The sequence below is a fragment of the Geotrypetes seraphini genome, chromosome 16 (assembly GCF_902459505.1).
Source record: "Geotrypetes seraphini chromosome 16, aGeoSer1.1, whole genome shotgun sequence".
Classification (NCBI taxonomy): Eukaryota; Metazoa; Chordata; class Amphibia; order Gymnophiona; family Dermophiidae; genus Geotrypetes; species Geotrypetes seraphini.
The window spans coordinates 46,121,267-46,135,719 of record NC_047099.1 but is presented as its reverse complement, the minus strand read 5'-3'; the positions used below and the strand labels follow the sequence as shown (position 1 = coordinate 46,135,719).

Here is a 14,453-nt window from a genome sequence, read left to right as displayed (position 1 = left end):
ACTTGGTCCTCAGTTTATACTTTCACTTCTCATTATTTTCTGGATTCATTCTCCAGACGGGATGGACACTTCGGCCAGTCTGTTTTACAACATTTATTTTCCAAATGGCCAACCTTCCCTCCATCCCTCTTTTTGTTAGCTTGGAGGTCACCCATCAGTTAAGAATATGCTGCCTGCTTGTCCTGGGATAAAGCACAGTTACTTACCGTAACAGGTGTTATCAAGGGACAGCAGGCAGAAATTCTTACGTCCCACCCTCCTCCCCGGGTTGGCTTCTTAGCTGGCTTATCTTAACTGGGGACCACGTGCCTTCGTTGGGCGGGAAGGCACTCACACATGCGTGGTACGGCCTAACTAGAACTTTCTAAGTTCTTAGAGTGCAGTCACTCTAAAATTGTCCGTACCGGGGCTCCGTCGGGGCCGTCACCCATCAGTTAAGAATATCTGCCTGCTGTCCCTAGATAACACCTGTTACGGTAAGTAACTGTGCTGTATGAGTGGTGTTGAATGAATCTCACAAAGCTGTCAAGATTTAAAATCTTTCCTGTACACAAGAAAATATAGTAGCTTTGTGCTTTCTAAATACAGTACTCACAGTTTTGCCACTTGGGCTGGCGGAGAGGCCTGTGATTTCCACCCAACTTCTCTGGGTTGTTTGACCTTGCCTTCAGTACTGCCCAGGTTGCAGTGTGCCTGTTGGTTGAAATGAAATGTGTTTTTGTGGCTTTTTTTAAGCGTATCCTAATCTGCAGTAGAGAAAAAACACTATCCTGCTGTCCACGGAGAACCTAAGTTACAGGTAAGTAACTACACTTTTCCCGCCTTGACATTCACTGAACTGATCACATTCAGTTAACTATGAGTCGCCCCCCTCCCTTCCCAGCCTCCTCTTTTTTGTGGTACATGTTGAAGATTGTATACTCTCAGCGCACATCCCAAGGGTAAGGCTACGGGAGTGCGACCTCTCTTCTGGCAGACTCGGGGCTCTTGAACAAAAGCAAGACCTGCAGGTACTTACAGCAGAGCCACTGGGCACATCCCCTGCACTTTCTAAAGAATGCACCTTTCAGAGCGAGACGTGGCCAGCCCTCAGCTAACACTGACGGTGAGGCTACTTGGCACATGCCCCCTTCTCATTCTTCATGTCTCCTGCCTTCCTCACGCTCGCTATGAATATGAGCACATATACAGATGTGGGCAGTTGGGTTTGGGGGAGGGGAGAGGGGGTCATTTCAGGGCAGATGCTTGCTCCGGATTGGCGGCGTTGAAGGTTGCGTGCTTTTCTTACTGGCCTGCAGCCCTTCAAGACTGAGACTTTTTTTGTCTGACTGTTCTTAGATGTGTAAGGGCGGATTTTAGACAGTCTGCTAGGCACCAGACTTTAACCTTTCACTTGCCGAGAAAGAAGCAGCACCAGCAGGAAGAAAACTGAGCATCTAAAGGGGGAGGGGCTTCATCCTTCTGTGTTCCCCACTTTCCTCAGGTCATGTCAGGTAATGGAGGGTGTCCTTCCTCTCTCACAGTTGGGGGTGGGAGGAGCGATAGTCCTAATTTCGCTCTCTGGGGGTGCAGGGTTATTCCTCCTATGGACACCAGTGTCTGTAGTGGGGGATTCTTGTGTGTTGGAGATTTCATATTTCACCACTGCTGAGGGGGAATTCCTTTTCTGTGTGTCTGTGTGGAGAGAGGGGGTTTCTCCTCTGGGTAGGTGCTGAGGGTGTGGTAGTGGTGGGGAGTTCTTATTTCAGTCTTAATAGTGTTTCTTCTCTCTGTGTCTGTGGGGAGGGAGTTTCTTTTTCTGTATGTTTTTCAGTAGGAGAGAGATTTCTTACTTTAATCTAGGCCAGTTGGGTTTTCAAGATATCCCTAATGAATATGCATGAGAGAGATTGGCATATAATGGAGGACACAGGCATGCAAATATGTCTTATGCATATTCATTAGAGATATCTTGAAAACCCGACTGGCTGGTTGAGAACCACTGCTCTAGATAAAGGGTTGGGATTTATCCTCTGTGTGATTGTTGGTAATGATTTTTCCTTTGTGTATGTAGTGGTGATGGTGGGACTCCTCTGTGTGCCTGTGGGTAAAGGAAGGATTTAGCAATACAGCCGTCTTCAAATGCAAGCTAAAAGACCACTTTTTTGAAGCTGCTTTCGACTCTTAACTTTACCCATCATATCATTCTTTCTGTTAGAAACTCCCCAACCCTGAGATGTCCTCTCTGTCTGTCCAAATTAGATTGTAAGCTCTTCAGAGCAGGGATCATCTATTGAATGTTAAATGTACAGCACTGCATACGCCTTTTAGCACTATAGAAATGATAAATAGCAGTAGTAGTAAAGGGAGATTTCAGTATTGTAGAAGGGATGGGGTTCATCCTCTGTGTCTGTGTGTTTGCAGGTAATTAAAAGGTTCTTTCTTAGTGAGTGGGTTAGGATTGGGCGGGGGGACTTGCTCTGTGTTTCTTTGGATAAAAGAGGATTCTCTCTCTTGCTCTGTTGGGTGGTTTGGGGAATCTGAATGTTTCATTCCTCCTTAGCCTCAAGATTTTATTGGTCATCCACCCTGCAGGGAGCCTGCTGAGGCTGCTCACATCGTCTGCCTGCAGTGTTCAGACACAAGTCCTATCTGACACTTTATCACAGTGGGAGTTGGGGGGATGCGAAGCCATGGCACACTAAACATGGTGGCCACAGCTCGAGGGCATCCAGAAATGCACAGAGGCCCTTCAGACAGGGCCCTGAGCCGCCAGTGGGGGTACTGGAAGGGAAGAGCTGCGGAGAGAAGGAGAGGCACTGGTTCTGGCTGACTGACTACAGGACGTGCATCTCGCCAGTGCCGGCGCCTCTCCTCCTCGGCATCTCGTGGCACACCTGAAATCTCAAACACAGTTTGTGATATACTGGTTTACATGATCCTCCCCTGTAGTAAGGATGAAACTGGTACCTGTTCTACTCCACTCATGATTTTGTAGACTTAAATCATATCTCCCCTCAGCCATCTCTTTTCCAAGCTGAAGAGTCTTAACCTAGGGGGATCCCAATATCCTAGATGCTGACAAGTTCAACCACAAAATCTTTGATATTGAAACATTCAAACATAGACAATTCATCGTTACTCAATTCACAATAGCATTCAAATAAAAAGTCAGTAAACGAAAACCTTGCTCACAATCATTGGGAAACTCAAATCATCCGCATATAATCTATATTTTGCTCTGAGACCAGCAAATAACTTATCAATAGGCATCATAAATAAATCTAATCTAATCTACAGTTTGTGAGTCGCTCTATGTCTAAATAGGTTCAAGGCGATGTACAATTCAAAATAAAGGCAGAGAAGTGGAGGAAGGAGAGAAGAGATAGGAATAGAAGAAGGAGGGAGGAATAAATTGAATAACGTAGTCGACAGGGATGATCCCTTCTCTTCTATGGCCAACTGCAGACTCCGTCCCTTCTACTTTGCTGCTCCGTATGCCTGGAACAAACTGTCTGACTCTGGCAGTATTCTTATCATTCCCTCTGTAATTCCCCCACCTGAGCACCTTCTTGTCCAGTTTGTCTGTCTTAACTAGATTGTAAGCACTCTTGAGCAGGGACTGTCTCTTCTGTGTTTTGATGTACAGGGCTACATATGTCTAGTAGCACTATAAAAATGATAGGTAGTAGTAGTAGTAAATCCTAGAATATCACTTTACCGAAAGTGTGTGAGGTCATGACATAAAAAGAATGATGATCACCTGTGACATTCCCATTCCAACACCGAGAACAGACGTACCAAGTAATGCACTCAGAGACCAGGGCAATGTGACTTGATAAAGAAGAATTTTCAACATACCTCTTCCTAAGTTGCCTAGACATGAAACATCAAACCCCGCGCTGCTCCTTGTGACCCTGGGCAAGTCACTTAATCCTCCATAGCCCCAGGTACATTAGATAGATTGTGAGCCCACCGGGACAGAGAGGGAAAATGCTTGAGTACCTGATTGTAAAAACCGCTTAGATGACCTTGATAGGCGGTATATAAAAAAAATCATAATAATAATAATAGAAGGAAGAAGCGAATATTAGCAGTCATGTAAAACAAATGAGACCATACTCCAAATACCTTGACTAGGCGTGAGGTTCATTACTTTGGGATATGAGCAAAACTAACCTACACTTGACAAATGAATGATCAACTGACCTAAATTAGCTCTTTAAAATGAATTACACAGGCCAACAAAAACAACAACAACATTTTTTTAACCTGTTCTGGGGTTATTTTGGGCATTGATTCAGAAAATTGCATTGGATACACTGCGTCAGCTCTAGTTTCTTAGATATGGTTAAATTTATTAATAGTAGATAGTAGAGCCAAACATGAACGTTGTGCAAAAAAAGATTGGCCTCCGAGGGAATATATGGTAGTTGGAGGACAAAATGTAATCAATGAACCTTTGGTAGCACGAGAGAGAATCATACTGCACCACTACACTAAAGCTAGGCCTGATGGTTCGTGCATTGAATACGTGGAGGGGCATAATCGAAGGGATGTCTAAGTCCGTTTACGTCCATCTCGCAAGTTGTCCAAAGTTAAAAAGAGCCTAAGACACATTTTTGAAAGAGACGTCCAACTTTTTTTAACTTTCGAAAATCGTCTAATTATATGTCCTACCGATCTGATCGTCCAAGCCGCTAAATTGTCCATCTTTATACCACATTTCCATCCAACTTTCCGTCCAAGTCCAAAACGCCTAGAACAAGCCCTGTTGGATGTGGGAGGGGTCTGCAAAGTGATGGACTGCACACCCAGACATGCCACCTAAATAGTGGGGTACCTTACAGGGCACTGCTGTGAACTTCACAAAAAGGGTGCCATGGCTTCTCCTCACTACAGCTCCCTTATAGGTCATGGTGAGCCCCCCAAACCACCTCCAGAATCCTTTAGACCCACTTATCTACCACCCCAATAGCCCTTATGGTTTCAGGAGCCACTTATATGCCAGTAAAAAAGGGTTTGGGGGGTGGACAGGGGAATGCACATGTTTAAGTATCAATGCAGTGATTACAGGGGCTTATGGGCATGGGTCCTCTTCTCTGTGGGTCCCTAACCCACCCCCAAGATGACTTAAGCCGCCTCTGGGCTGGACAACTAGGCTTTCCTATGCCAGGTGGCCAGGTGATGATGGTCTGGAGGCTGAAATTTAAAGTTGTAAATAAAATTTTTATGGGGTTGGGGGGGGGGGTTGGTGATCACTGGGGTAGTGTGTGGGGATCTGTGTTATGTGTTTGAAGTGCTTATCTAGTGAGTTTAGGTGGGTTTTTGTGACTTAGACCATGTTTTACATGATCCGTCGATCCTGGGCTGTACGATTAAGTCTAAGCCAGCCCACGTCCCGCCCAACTCCCGCCCTCGACATGCCTTCTGAACCGCCCCATTTAGCTTTGGATGTTGAGTGGCACTATGAAGGCCTAGGTCATTTAGAAATACGTTCAAAACCCGTTTTTATTTTCGGCGCTTGGACATTTTTGAGAAATGTTTGTCCAAGTGCTGACTTAGGCCGGTTTTTGGATGTTTTTCTCTTTCGATTATGAGCCCCATAGCGCATATGTTACCTGGACGTACCATGGAAAAAATGAAGGCAGGAATTTTCAAAGCTCCACAGATCAGACATTTCATAGCATCAATGAAGGAAATCGAATCATGTGCCTGGTCTTCATTTGTTCTTGGCAACTACACACAATTCGTAGAGGATTTGCTCTTTCATTTCAACAGGCTTGGCTGTAACATGAGTGTTAAAGTCCATTATCTGCACCGTCACTTGAACCTTGGTGACTTAAGCAAAGAGCAAGGTGAAAGATTTCACCAAGACAGAAAACCAATGGAAGCCAGATGGGACTATTGTTGGAATCTTATGCGGGATTGTCCTGGCAGATCCCACTCTCGGACGTCTTACAAAAGGAGCTTCTTGTGTGTGGAAAGTTTGTATCATAAACTTATGCTTTTGGTATGAAATAAGTTGATTTCCATGTTGTTCACTTTTCATTTTGAATATGTTTCCTTCATGCTTAAAAGATATTAATTTAAACACTACATTAAAATTTCCTGAAGAGTGGTATATGGCACATGTTCTGTATCTCAAAAACTAGAGCTGATAGGAGAAAACTGGTGTCATTTTTTTGACTCGGTAGAGCAAATATACCCAGAAACAGGTCTAACATTTGAGACACCAAAATGAGTGTATTATTATCATTTATTGTTTATTAAACTTAATGTACCACTAAAGTTGCATAGCAGTAGTTAAAGATATGAAAATATTGTGCATGCAAAGTCAATAATATATTAGGAAATTAACCTTTTTCTGTGAGAATTTTTCTTGAGAACTTAACTGGATTTTGATTTTGCAGAAAACCAAAGACACAATAAAATGTTGCAATGACTAATATGAGGGGCTTGACATGTTTTTCAGCAAAAGTAAGTAGATAATGAACAGCAGCACTATGAAAAAATATATCAGTAAGAAAATCTGTTTGTTTATCAGGGTTTTTTGCACAACACCCTTCAATGCACCTCTTGGTGATGTCAGGGCTCCCCTTTCAGGTACTCGTTGGAATTGCTTCTGATCACACAGAGCTCTGCAGTACTGATTGATCATTCTGCATTCCCCCAAGAACTCCATTCCTCGAATAAGTGAACTTTTCTCCTCCACTGCCAATTCCAGACTTTGTTCCTTTCACCTCACTGCCTGGAATAGACTATATGAGTCCGTGTGTCAACGCTCCTTCCCTTCCCTTGTTCAAAAATAGACTGAAAGCCCACCTTTTTGTGACCGCCTTCAACACATTACCCTCTCCCTCTGCTCATCACCCTAGCCAGGAATAGAGAATTACACGGGGACAGAGTTTTGCCCATCCCCGCCCCATTCCTGCAAGCTCTGCCTTAACCGCACAAGTCTCGAACACTTATGATTTTAAAGTATTTGAGGCTTGTGCAGATGGTGACAGAGCTTGCAGGAATGGGGCAGGGACAGGAAAAGAACTCACTGGGATGGGATGAGGAAAAATTTGTCTCTGTGTCATTTAGCCAGTAGTTTAACCATTCCCCTATGCTGGCATCCTGTTTGTCTGTCTTGATTGATTAGATTGTGAGCTCATTCGCACAGGGACTTTCTTTTTCATTACTCTGTACAGTGCTGCTTACATCTGGTAGCGCTCTATAAATAATCAATAGTAGTGGTAGTAATACTTTCAGATACTGGCCATACATACAAAAGGATGAGATGGTCCTGCCAACAGAGCAGGGTAAAGGGGGATTGAGACTTGATGTGCTGCTTTCTCTGTCTGGTTACAATCCAAGTGGTTTACATATTTTTTGTAGTCAGGGACTTAATTTGAACCTGGGGCAATGAAGTGTTAAGTGACTTGCCCAGAGTCACAAGGAGCTGCAGTGGGAATCAAAGTCACAATCGCAACTGCTCCACTTCAAGACAGTCAAACAGGACAAATGAGGTACTAGAAAGTTATTTATTGCGGGAATGATTAACACAGACATGGATACTGAATAGGTGAATAAGTTTTAAGAGTTAGAAGGTGGGCTTTTTAGTCCAGAGACGGAGCTTGACACATCAACTCAGAAAGTCTATTCCAGGCATATGGTGCAGCAAGACAAGAGGAACAGACTCTGAAGTTGTCAGTAGGGGAGAAGGGTACAGTATTCCTGCTTTTGTACATCAGCAAGTATAAAATCATATTTATTTCAGTAGTAGCTCAAGGTTCACTAGGTATGTCCTTGTCCCTAGAGGACCTACAGTGTAAGTTTGTACCTGAGGCAATGGAGGCAATGTAGCATCCCTAATTTTGTAGAGATGAGACCCAACTGCAGACTATGTCTGGTAGTACTGTAAGTGAAGAGGACACCTCAATGGATCATTGGATATAGGGGGTCAAGAATGTCAGTCTTTCTGGGGAAGATAACTTTCTGAAAACCAGGGGAAAAAACTCCTCAAATTAAAACAAAAAGGCAGTTCCAGCAACTGTAGTCTAGAAGCCTTCAGACATTGAAACATAGCTATGGAATTGTTTCATTCAGTTACCAGTTACAGACATCTAGGCAGGTGCATTTGTTTGAAATGGTAATGTTAATGACATTTCCCACATCATTTCATATCATATTTAATCTGAAATGGCCAGAAAATGGTGACATTGTTGACCTACACTTTGTATTATTTATTTTATCTCACTGACCCCTGACGCAGGTGGTTGCTGAAATGTGGCCACATCAGGTCCTTGTTTAAGGTACTTCTTTTTCCATATTGGTGTTTTGTGTCCTTTGTTTTTCTGATGTGATTTCTTGTTCCTAAAGACTGAATTTAAATTGTACTCTAAGCTCAAATGATAATTGTCGGAGTTCTTCCATCACAGGGGAGGCAGGCATGGTCCCTAGATTCAGAACCCACAGAACTCATGCTTCTGTAGTCTGGATAAATTCTAATCAATTCTGCTGCTGGTGAGGCAAACCAAAGTGTAATGTGCTGCAGGGGTATAGTCAGGACATTACTTCAGCTTGCTTAATAGTCCAAAGATCCTTATTGGCCCTGTGTTAGAAGCAGAGCAGTAATGATCATATAGTCAGTTGGTCTGCATGAAACTTAGAGGTGCATTCTGTTCACTAGCTGTGGCTTTGTTGCAGAGACCTCTCCACACCAGATATCTCTACAGGAATCCAGCCCCGTGTCTCAGCCTGCTTTTGTGACATTTCCTGGATGAAAAGTCCATAGTCTGTTATTGAGAAAGACATGGGGAAGCCACTGCATGGAATATTGCTGCACCTTGGGTTTTGGCCAGGTATTAGTGACCTGGATTGGCCACCGTGAGAACGGGCTACTGGGCTTGATGGACCATTGGTCTGACCACTAAGGCTATTCTTATGTTCTTAAAAGAGTGGATAGAGGATGTCTCACTGCCACCCAAAACTGAATATGGCTAAGACCAAGCTTATGAACTTTCCACCTAAACCCACTTCCCCCCTCCTCCCTGTCTTATCTGCTCATGACCTCGGGTCATCTTTGACTCCTCTTTCTCCTTCTCCGCTCAGATCCAACAAGCCTGTAGCTTCTGCCTCTATAATATTAACAAAATCCAACCTCTCTTCTCCATGCATACTACCAAAACCCTTTACCACACTCTCAACACCTCCTGCTTAGATTACTTCCAACATGCTTCTCTCAGGTCTTCCGCTCAACCATCTCTCTCCCCTTCAATCCATCCAAAATTCTACTTCACGATTTATATGCTGCAAAAACCGCCATACTCACATTACCCCTCTCCTCAAATCACTTCTTGGCTTCCCATCCATTTCTGAATACAGTTCAAACTCCCTTTACGGACCTATAAGTGCATTCACTCGGCAGCCCCTTAATATCTCTCCTCACTTATCTCCCCCTATGCTCCTTCCCGTGAACGCCATTCATCAGGTAAGTCCCTTCTATCCGTACCCTTCTCCCCCATTGTCAACTCCAGACTCCGTCCCTTTTATCCTGTTGCACCGTATGCCTGGAACAGGCTGCCCGAGTCATTACATCAAGCTCCATCGCTAGCAGTATTAAAATCCAAGCTAAAAGCTCACTTTTTCAAGGCTTCTTTTAACTCCTAAACACCCACTCACCATATGATACCTAAGCCCACTTTACCATTCTCTCTGTGAGAAACTCTCCAACCCCCTATATGTCCTGTTTGTCTGTCTAAATTAGATTGTAAGCTCTTCTGAGCAGGAACCATCTATTTCATGTTAAGTGCACATATACAGCACTGCGTATACCTTTCAGCACTTTAGAAATGATAAATAGTAGTAGTAGAGAGCCTGGTGGTCTCAGTGAGGCCATGTCACAGCTTGCAGTTTGCATTTTGATTTCTGCATTGTGTGTAGTGTTTCAAGCAGCCACCTTGAAGATAATTGTATGTCCCCAGACTGGAATCATCAGGGCTCCTGACTGCTGCTAAAGAGCTGCCCGTGGTAGGATAGGACTAGAGCCCCTGGACACTGGATGTGAAGAACAGAGCTCTGATTTGTCTCATCAGTCGAAATCTTTCTTTCACTATCTTTCCAGGGACATACATGTGCTTTCACTGGCATTCTTGCTTTTCTTTGGGAGTCAGAAGGATATTATAAAGATTTCAGCACCTCTGGTAGGGGAACATTCACTGTGCAGCTCTCCCTGGAAATGCCCTCGAGATGCTTGGGTGTAAAGAGAGGTGATGGGAGCAAGCAAAGTAATTGCTCCGAGTTTCATGATGTCTGTCTCCAGTTTCAGCCCTGGATCAAATCTGTCTAATACTGAGCCTGGCTCCAAACATATAAATCAGACACAAAATGCAAATCTTTTTCAGTGAAGATGAACTTCTACGTTAAAAGTTTAAGTGAAGCTGAATGTGGAGTAATATAAACAAAGGAAATATTTCTTCCCAGGAAGGGCATCGCCTAGAAACCATGATAGGCGATTAATCAAAAATTTGAATAATCTTGATGCACAGAGCAGCCTCCCCAATGGAAAAATAAAGAAAATGTACTAAGGCCTGGACCAAGAGCAGAAGGTCCTTGAGAGTAAAGTCTGACATACATATTAGCAACTTCCTCAGCCTCTCCTGGTGACCTCACAGACTGTCAAATTTTCAACTGAATATGCCTGAGATGATTGTATATATAGCATGAATTTAGTATGTGCAAATGTGTCACATCCTTAATCACTTGAATCTCCTGAAAATCAACCTCCTGTAGGGTCAACAAGACAGGTTTGGGAAGCCCTGAGCTATCAATGTTTTAATGAGCTGCAAGAATACAGTATTGTGATTGCCCAGCAGGTGGCGCCTGGTACCTTCCTTCCTCTCTCTCTCTCTCTCTCTCGCGTGCAAGAGAGATGATAGCTGTCTAATTCCCCTGCTCTCCCTGCCAGCTAGCATCATTCCTCCTTCCAAGGAAGAACCTCCTCTTGAAGTAGTGGAAGCATTACTTTAAATCTAGCTTGCGTTTATTTATTTTTAAAACTTGGTCTGACTTATTTATCAAACATATTTATGTCACATTTTGGTGTTAGTAGTCACACGTTTAAGGCTTGTATTAATTCAAGATAAAAAGAGAAGGCATAGAAAAAAAAGTAAGCCTTGTCCCAGTAAGCAGAAGGTAGCCTAGGACTTAACCTCTGTCCTTCATTCAACTTATCCAGGTGAACTGACTGGCCAAATGGGGAGGCAGAACAGCAACACTGCTGGAGGTAGGTTGTATGTTTCCTCCTCTTAGTCTGAATTTTGTCTAGTGTGTAGCAAACGGAAAGGGGAGGAATGGAGTGTGCTCCCCTGATCCCTACCCTGGCAGACACCTCTTTATTCCCACATAGACATCTATACCCCCTCTGCTCCTTTATCTGATGGGAGGAGTCTGCCACAAGTCTAGCTGGCTAATAATGATTTAAGACTTCTCCGGGACATATGCTTTGGACCTGTCCCCGCATTTTACAGTCTTGGTGTTGCCTAAGTCAATATACTATATGGGGCCGGCGATAGACTCCTGCGCCAAGAGTGCTTTTTGGATACTATAATATTGCATCACCGAAGCCAAAAGGTATGACAGCTTTGTGACACGGGTGCTGCTCCTGGGCAAGAAAGCCATCTTGACAGTGACCTGCTCTCTTACAGTCAATGGAGATCGCCGATGATGGTGCACGCCTCCTTGGAACGGAGACAAGTTGGGGATCTTGAAATGGGACCTGGCTGTCGTTTTTGTCAGACTTGGGAACGTTTCTGAATGGATCCTACTCCTCATGTTGCAGTAGATTACTGAATTTGTGATCTTGATCATATGTTACTTTGTGTGCTCTTGGACCATCATCTCAATATGGGACTTGGGGGGATTGTTTGTGCACATATGTGAGAACACTGTTTGCATTTTCTGGCACTTTATTGAAAAACTTTAATAAATATATTTAAACATAAGACTTCTCTGGGAACATAAATTTAACTCTTTCTAAACTTAAATGTTAACTAGTTTCAACTTGTTTTTCAGCAACAAATTCCACAACTAATCCATCTGCGAATATTTCCCTCCAAAATGTGGAAGGCAGAATCTTTCTGTGAGCATTTCCCTATGAAATGTTGGACACAGGATCCATCTGGATATACTTTTTTTTCCAAAATGTTGAATCCATCTGTGAATATTTCTCTCCAAAATGCAGAAGGCAGAATTCCTCTGTGAATATTTCTTCTGAAACCTGGAAGGCAGAATCTGTCTGTGAACAATAACATGTCCTCCCTAAATGCAGAAGACAGGATCCATTTGTGAACATTTTCCTCCAAAATCTGGGAGACAAGATCTATCTCTGAATATTTGCCTTTGTGAACATTTCCCTGTTAATATTTCTCTCCAAAATGTGGTAACAGGAAGCCAGAGTTCAGTTTCCACTGCTGCTCTTTGTGACCTTTGGCAAGTCACTTAACCCTCCTTTGCTTCAGGTACAGACTTAAATTGTATGTCCTCCAGGAACAGGCACCTGTCTGAATGTAACTCACCTCGAATTATCAATGAAAAAGGAATGATTGAATTAGGGCCCTGATTCAACCAAGCTGGGCAGGGACTCTTTACAATCTGGGGACTTTCTTTTTGATGCTCTAAATTCAGCTTTCTGGTCCTTTGACCTTTTTGTTTTACAGCAGTTCCAAATGGAGATCTTTTCTTTTTATGCATAGCATAACTTCTAGCTTCCCTCTCTTGTAATATTTACAGTTTGATGTGTCTGCCTGTTCCTTTTGTCTGAGTGTATATTTATATGTACAGCTGTTCGTATATTCAGTTCAGCATGTTTACTTGTGTTTGTGATGGTTTTGCCTCTTTCTCTTTGTATGTTTTGTTTGTACTTCCCAGACAAAAGGTTCTGCTTTCTGCTTTTTGTGTATGATTCTTCTGTGTGTGAGTGAGTACAGCTGATCTCTGAATGCACATTTTTAAGCAGCACTGCAGATAGCTAAAGAGAATATGGTCTGTGCCATTAGAATGAGAAGTAATTTTTGGTTGACTAGACCTTCCACTATCGCATTTTCTCTGTAATGCTTCTGGGTACTGGCATGTGTCGTCTTCAGTAGCAGTCTCTCTCTCTCTTTCTCTCTGTCCATCTGTTTTTACTGCTTTTTCCATATTCTCTGATTTGAATGGGCAGCCCTGGGGAATACTGGAATAAAGAAGGCTTTTAAGGACACAGAGGTCCCATGGCAGATCTACATAGGGCGCTCCTCCCACTCTATGTAATCCTGGAAAGAAATGCTACAATTCCCACACCCTCCTCCTCTCAGGGACTGGCCCTTTATTGTAGTAAAAGAGATTTATGGATTTTTATCCTTCTTAAGTGAGGAGGATTCCCAGATAAAGAGCCGGCACAAGCTATGTTTCTCCACTCGGAATGACACAGTTCTCTCCTAATGTAAATCAAGGCCAAAACAGGAGCATCTCATTCCCACTGCTGCATCAGTCCATCGCCTTCTTTGTGCCGTCTTATTCAAAGGAGGTGTATCACAGGAACGGGGGAGAGGTGTGCTGTCTTCTTCCAGGAACTTCAGGGGAGAGGTGCTTTTTGAGTCAGGACTGTAGGCTTCCCCACCCCCACAAGGTGGCGTCTTGCTTCATTCAGGGTGTCTGTACAGATGAGGCGGTTTCACCTCAGCCAGAGCTTCTAGTTTCTGAAAACAGGGTATTAATGTGCATATAGCACTATAGATTCCTCTGTTATATACAGGGAAGATAAAATCCAAGCGTATGTATAGCACTATAGACTCCTGTGCTATTTACAGGGAAGATCAAAACCACATGTGTGCATAACATTATAGATGCCTGTGCTATATACAAGGACGATCAAAACCACACAGGTGTAAATTCACATGTGGATATTTGGGCGTGATTTGGCTTGCTTTGGGAGTCTGTTTTATAAAAGGCCTATGTGTGTCTCTGGTGCTTTTATAGAGTGGACACCCGTTTAGACTTTCCACATGGGTGTCCTGTGGCGGGATTTTCTCTCCCCTCCTCATGGCACAGTGATCTCTGATCTATTCAGAAGAGGTAGTGCCTGTCTGTGTATAGTGCTTTAGAGCCCAGGCAGCAGTTGTGTGTGAATCACAGGGGAGGGGAGAGTTGTGGGTGAATCTTGTCCGCTTTCCAGAAATGGAAGATCTGAGAACTGCTGATGGCGTGACAGATCTGAAAGGCCAGAGGCTCCTCGTCTCTGGCATTATTCTGAAGTGACTCATCTTCAGCAGCCACAGACGCCCTGTTAAAGGAGCAGGAACCATGGCTTTCTTCCTCCAGCCGCTGCTAATTATCATGCCAGGCGCTGGGTGCACACGGAGTGGAGCTTTGTCAAGTGCTTTTAGTTAGAACTAGACTTTTGTGCTGATGGTGCAGGATTTTGAAACAGATTTGCCAACCCATAAAAA

The 14,453-nt window shown here is 43.5% G+C and overlaps 1 long non-coding RNA gene across 1 annotated transcript in view; it reads left to right on the top strand.

Moving 5' to 3' along the window:
• The window catches only part of LOC117350403, a 31,154-nt gene extending 19,229 nt beyond the window's left edge, over positions 1-11,925 (top strand). The window contains exons 3-4 of the long non-coding RNA XR_004537267.1: positions 6,393-6,459; positions 11,204-11,925. This is a non-coding gene — a long non-coding RNA (uncharacterized LOC117350403). The remainder of the gene's footprint in view (positions 1-6,392; positions 6,460-11,203) is intronic.
• The last annotated feature ends 2,528 nt before the right edge of the window (positions 11,926-14,453 follow it).